Raw genomic sequence first — 5,522 nt, 5'->3', positions numbered from 1 at the left:
CGTAATTGTAATGCTAATCGGAACAATAGGATACACTTAACAACGAACAGATACAACTCCTACACAAAAGATTAGAATATTAGCAAAATGTGGGGTAAACGTAAGAAATGCAATAAAATAAACTTAATATTTTGTGGCGTCGCCGTTTGCCATAATTAGTACTCGCAATCTGTCGGGCATGGTGCGGATTTCAATGGGTTAAACACTTGCGTGCGCAACGGAGAGCAACTGGAGCGAACGTTAGTAGCCGAACCAAATGCCGAAGGTTGCACGACTTGCCTTTCAACTGCCGTGTTCTCAAGACGAAGCACGAAAAAGCAACGACAAGAGAGTGTCAGATAGTGCAGAGAAAGGCTCAGGCGGAACAAGACGAACGACTGGAATAATGTTGTCTTCAATGACGAATCTCTGTTTTGCCTCTCCCGTGGTGACCAAGGCCCACGTGTATGGAGAACAACCAAAGAGCCCTTCGAAAAGGACTGTATGGAGAGATCCGTGAGGTTTGTATCATCTGTCATGATGATAAGGGATGCATAAGTGTTAACGCTCTTAAAGCGGTTTTCGTGACAATCCTTCTGAAGTTTCTCTCATCCCCGGCAGTCGTTGCTCGTTTACGTCCACCTTTTTGGCGTTTATTAGTTAAAACTGTTCCGTTGTTTCAGTACTCTAGAGGCTATTGGCTGCGAGCACTTTACATAATTCTCAATTTATTTTTGTGCTCTTCCTACTTTGTGCCAGGCTATGATAATATCTTTAGTTCTGTCATTAATGTCGTACTTACGTTCCATGTACTGTTATACTGTTCTGCCCAGCAATATGGAAATTTGCGTTACAATTTAGTTTTTTATGGCTGTTTGCTTGGTTGTTTTTGCTAATATTCTAATGTTTTGTCATTTCATTTCCAATTGCAACAAGAGAACGTTTTAGCTAATTTGTCTGATTAATGGATATAATAAATAGGCATTGTTTATGTACGGTCGAAAAAAGTTTCGTACTCTGTGTTGTTCATCAGATAACGTACACTAAACTTCCAGTTAGGTGAATAGTGTAATTGTTTGTCTAGGAGTTGTAATTATACAAATCACACAGTCCCTAAGTGTTTCTACGCATTTCTTTGCTAATAACAACCTCTCGATATAACGACCACTCCATACAAAAGCTCTTTATATGAACAAAATTGCTGTTTTCGACATTTGTACGTATTAAGTCTTTATATAGATATTGATTTATTTTAGTTGTTCGGAAGTTCGGTCTGTCGAAATTCCTCTGTATTTTATCGGCAACGTTAAACGTAAGATAACGAACAACAAATAAAAGTATACGTGAATAATATTTTACAAAAGAAACGAATAGAATTGTAAGCTGTCATCCGAATGGAAAGCATCGGCAGTGAGTTTTTATTTTTAACTCTATTGTGGATTAAGATAAATATATTCTTTCGTAATACGTGAGATAAAAGGGGCTGTACTTCAATACCTATGTAACTTATATATTTAGAGTTTTATGTTTATTGGTGTTTTTATTCGTTTTATAGAAACAAATTTTTGTAGTTTCATAAACCTTAAAAAAAGGCGAATTTTATTTCTTGGTTTACAACGAAGAGTCGTTTTATCGGATTCAGATTTTTGGATTTAACCTTTTAAGTTTTTCGGCTGTTATAACAGAGGAAAAGTATGGCAATCGATCAAGAAAGACTTCCTTTCTCGAGATTTTTACATTTTTTGACTCGGGGATTTAGAAACGTCGAGAAATTTTGAAAAATTGGGAGATTTTTTCTATATGTAAGGTTTTTAGTGTGTGTGGTGGGCGCGTATTTGTTCATTCTGTTTGCAGCTTAATAGCTCTTGCGCGTTTCGTGGAAAATTTCTGAAATTTTGCAAGAAGATTTGTGTATTGAGTGATTGATGCAGTTAAACTTTAGTGGTTAAAGATCGAGGAGTTGAGGAGAAAATGGGGGTCGTGTGTATCTCCAGTAGGGTCGGTAATAATGTCGACTTTACTCGTTATTAGCGCTTACAATTTCTTTTAGAACCCATCCTTATCCTCAAAATTAAACTTTTGCCATTTTATAATATTTGAAAGTATAAAAAGTACTTTTAATAAAATATCGTAACAGATGGCGTTACCAAAAGTTTAAATGTTGCCGGGAAAGTTGAGCAACTCGTCTGATTAACGTTTTCATATATCATGAATATTCAATTTTACAGCTTAAAAATAGTAAATGATCCACCTTTTCACACATAGTTTCGTTATCTGAAAGCTTAGATATATAACAATTATGTTCTGGAAATAAGAAATTCTATTTGTATTTATTTATTTTTGATACTACTCGCTTTGTGACTACTAATTTAAGTCGTTAATCGAACTTACTATGATTTAGGTCTTCTAGAGGAACTTTCGACACGTTTGGAAGAGGCAATCCATCGTGCTGGTCCCTAAAACGATCAGCTGATTCATATTATTCGGCCGTCATGCTATTTTACTTACCACGAATTATATTAAAATATTTATATAAAATCTTACATAAGTTAATTTAGAAAAATGAAGAAGATAAACATGGAAATTGTCAACTACCGAAAGTATGTATCCAAATTTGCATAAATTACCTTTCATTATATAAAATACTAGCTGTTACCCGCTACTTCGCCCGCGGAGGTTTTGCAAGCAAACCCCATTTACATTCAATATTTCAATACCCATAGTAATTGTTATATGACACCTACCGCTGAGAATGACGAGAATTGCCGAGAATCAAACGAGCTACTTTCAATTTGATCAATTTTCTGGAACGTTTACAATCGTTCTATAATCGAACCAATATACAATAACATATTCGAATCTAAAACGGTTCGAACATTTTTAAAATCGAAATAGATAAAAATATTTATAACAATGTTTGAATAGTTGTCAATTTAATACACCTAAGTACTCGATGAAGACTTAAACCTTTCCCTCTCCCCCCGCGAGGGAATTTCGAAAAATCCCTTCTTGGTGTGCGTTTTCATGACGTACCCTAATTGTGTACCAAATTTCATTTCTTTAGGTTCAGCGGTTTGCTCTGGGCGATGAAGAATCAGTGAGTCAGTCAGTCAGGACAAGCAATTTTATATATTTAGATTTATTGCGGTTGATAAGAGTATAAATAATTCATCATAAATTAGTTAAGGAAATTCACTTGTCACGCTGAATTAATCATGAACAGTGACGTTAATGGCGAGTGATTATTATTTAAACACGGATAACAGAGCAGATATTTTCATTGAATATTACACGTAAAGATGAAGATGTAAATCCGTAATTCAAAATTCACTTCACTCGTGAGTGTATTAAGTGCATATTCGTGATTGAATAATTCACTTCGATGGAGTGTCTGGTGTACGAAACACGCGAAATTCCAGTCTTGATAGTTTTTCCGTTGATATACCGTCTTATCCAATGCACTTGTAAGGTTAGTTGTTTAAAAGCTTATTGGTGTCATCTATTAAGTGTATAATTGTTAATTAGTACACTTTATATATACATATTTTCTTCTTTTATTTTATCTTTTGAGTATATTATATTATTTAAATATTTACTTTTTTTATTTATTTCACTGTGTAAGCAATTATCAATTAGCGCAACATATTTTGCCTTCAAAAATAGAAGATTTTCGTATGAAAAGAAATATTACAGTTGTGTTTTTCTGCTGCTGTCAAAACTCTTTAAACACTAATAAATCCAGCTTTTGAAAAACCTCAACACTTTTTGGAAGTGAAGCGAAAAAAACAAAAGTTATCGTAAACAAAACAAGAGAATCTTCATTCCTACGCGGAAATCTTTTATCAAATTTAACACTAATATTATTGGGCTGCCATTTGAAAAAGATTGTAGACATATAAATTAGCACTGTCGCCTGTTTCTGTTCTTCCTTCTGCTCGATAACAGACTTAGATAAAATCTATCTAAACGAAGAAAGAAACACTAGGAGCAATCGAGCCCGATTAATAATATACAAACGTCTGATTTGAAGTAGAATTCGTGTTACTTCGATTAAGCTATTTCCACTGAAACCGTTATATATAATGACAGGCACAATTCTACGACTGATATACTATCCTGTGTGCTAATATGCATATTAATTGCAATTAAACTGCTGAAACTAAGATACTTTTATCTTTGTATTCTACACAACATTGCCAATACAGTATTTATTTATTTCTGATCTTATTAGTGTTTTCGGTAAAATTTTTATTATACGATATCATAATAAACGAATAATCAGTTCACTTTTATTCCTTTTTTAGTGTTTTTTGCAAACATACAAACGGAAAAAATAACTATTCATGTGACAAAATTAGAGAAAATCAAGAGCCAGATTGATCAACTGGGCCTAGGCGTGACTGATTACATGTTAACTATGAAGCTCTATATTGTTTCAGTAGTGACATCAAAACATCTTGTGTCTGAATGTAAATTATTTTCATAATGGGTTTGTTATTCCTGTTTTCATATCATTATTCTAGTTTCTTCCTTAGACCAAGCTTTAGAAATAATTTCTCGAGCTTGGACTAAAGAAGAAACTTTAAAATTTGCAATTTTATTTATTATTTTTTATACTCTTTGTGCAGGTATCACGTTGATAAAATTTATAGAATTTCTCTATAAATTTTGAGTTATTTCACGTTAAAAACTATTAGCTTTGAAGGTAAATACTTTTCTTTTGATATGAGGATGAGACGTAAACAAGAGGAAGCCACACAAATGCTATCGATTAGAAATAACTCCATTGTTGTTATGGAAGCTTATTATTAATTGTTCTAAAAATTAAAATTATTTTATTTTTATTTAAGTATTTTTTGTTAAGAATTGAAGAACTTCTCATATTATTTTGAAAGTCATTAAAATTAATTAAAAAGTTAATTTAAAAGTCGTAAACAACATTAGACTTTCTACTTTATATGATATTATCAATAATTATTAATATGAGAATCGTGTGGTTAAAGTTTTTCTAGACCGAAATACACTGTCTATACCGAATGATTTTATTAATAAATTGTATTTCTAACTGTATCTAATTATTTTCTTGTGGCTTCTGCTAAATTCATTTCAGTCTAACTTAGTAGTTTTAGGAAATTAATGGAAAAGTATAATTGCATGTGTCAGAATGCGAATATTTCAACTTTTCTGTCATGTATACGAAATCATACCAGCCATTCATTTCTTTTACACTCAGATTTTTTGATAATTATCAAACAATTTCTACATTGATTATAATGAATGTAGAAATCGTGTCGTACGTTTACCAAAGAGAGGGATGTTTCGGTAGAACAAAGGGACAAAAGAACAGTTTGAGCTGTTCAGCAGAGAGGAAAATCATACCAATAATCTTTTCGTTAAAGACTGAAGTTTCTGCTGTACCAGAAGAGAAAGGACAAGCTCCTAAATTAAACATCTAGGCATTTTCTTTGATAAAGTTGAACCCCTGTTGACTCCGAACCCTGGTGTATCGAACCAATTTGCGCTATTGTAGACTAGTTTCTGTA

The 5,522-nt window shown here is 32.7% G+C and overlaps 1 long non-coding RNA gene across 1 annotated transcript; it reads left to right on the top strand.

Annotated features, from left to right (window-relative positions):
* The first annotated feature begins 2,089 nt into the window (after positions 1 to 2,089).
* LOC111617657 lies at positions 2,090 to 4,739 on the top strand. Its single transcript, XR_002755458.1, has 3 exons — positions 2,090 to 2,579; positions 4,284 to 4,468; positions 4,608 to 4,739. It is a non-coding gene; the product is annotated as an uncharacterized LOC111617657 (long non-coding RNA).
* The last annotated feature ends 783 nt before the right edge of the window (positions 4,740 to 5,522 follow it).

Source organism: Centruroides sculpturatus, unplaced genomic scaffold (assembly GCF_000671375.1).
Source record: "Centruroides sculpturatus isolate CEXI.00-Female unplaced genomic scaffold, Cexi_2.0 scaffold1406, whole genome shotgun sequence".
Lineage (NCBI taxonomy): Eukaryota > Metazoa > Arthropoda > Arachnida > Scorpiones > Buthidae > Centruroides > Centruroides sculpturatus.
Note: the sequence above shows the minus strand (reverse complement) of the source record. Positions and strands in the feature narration are given on the sequence as shown.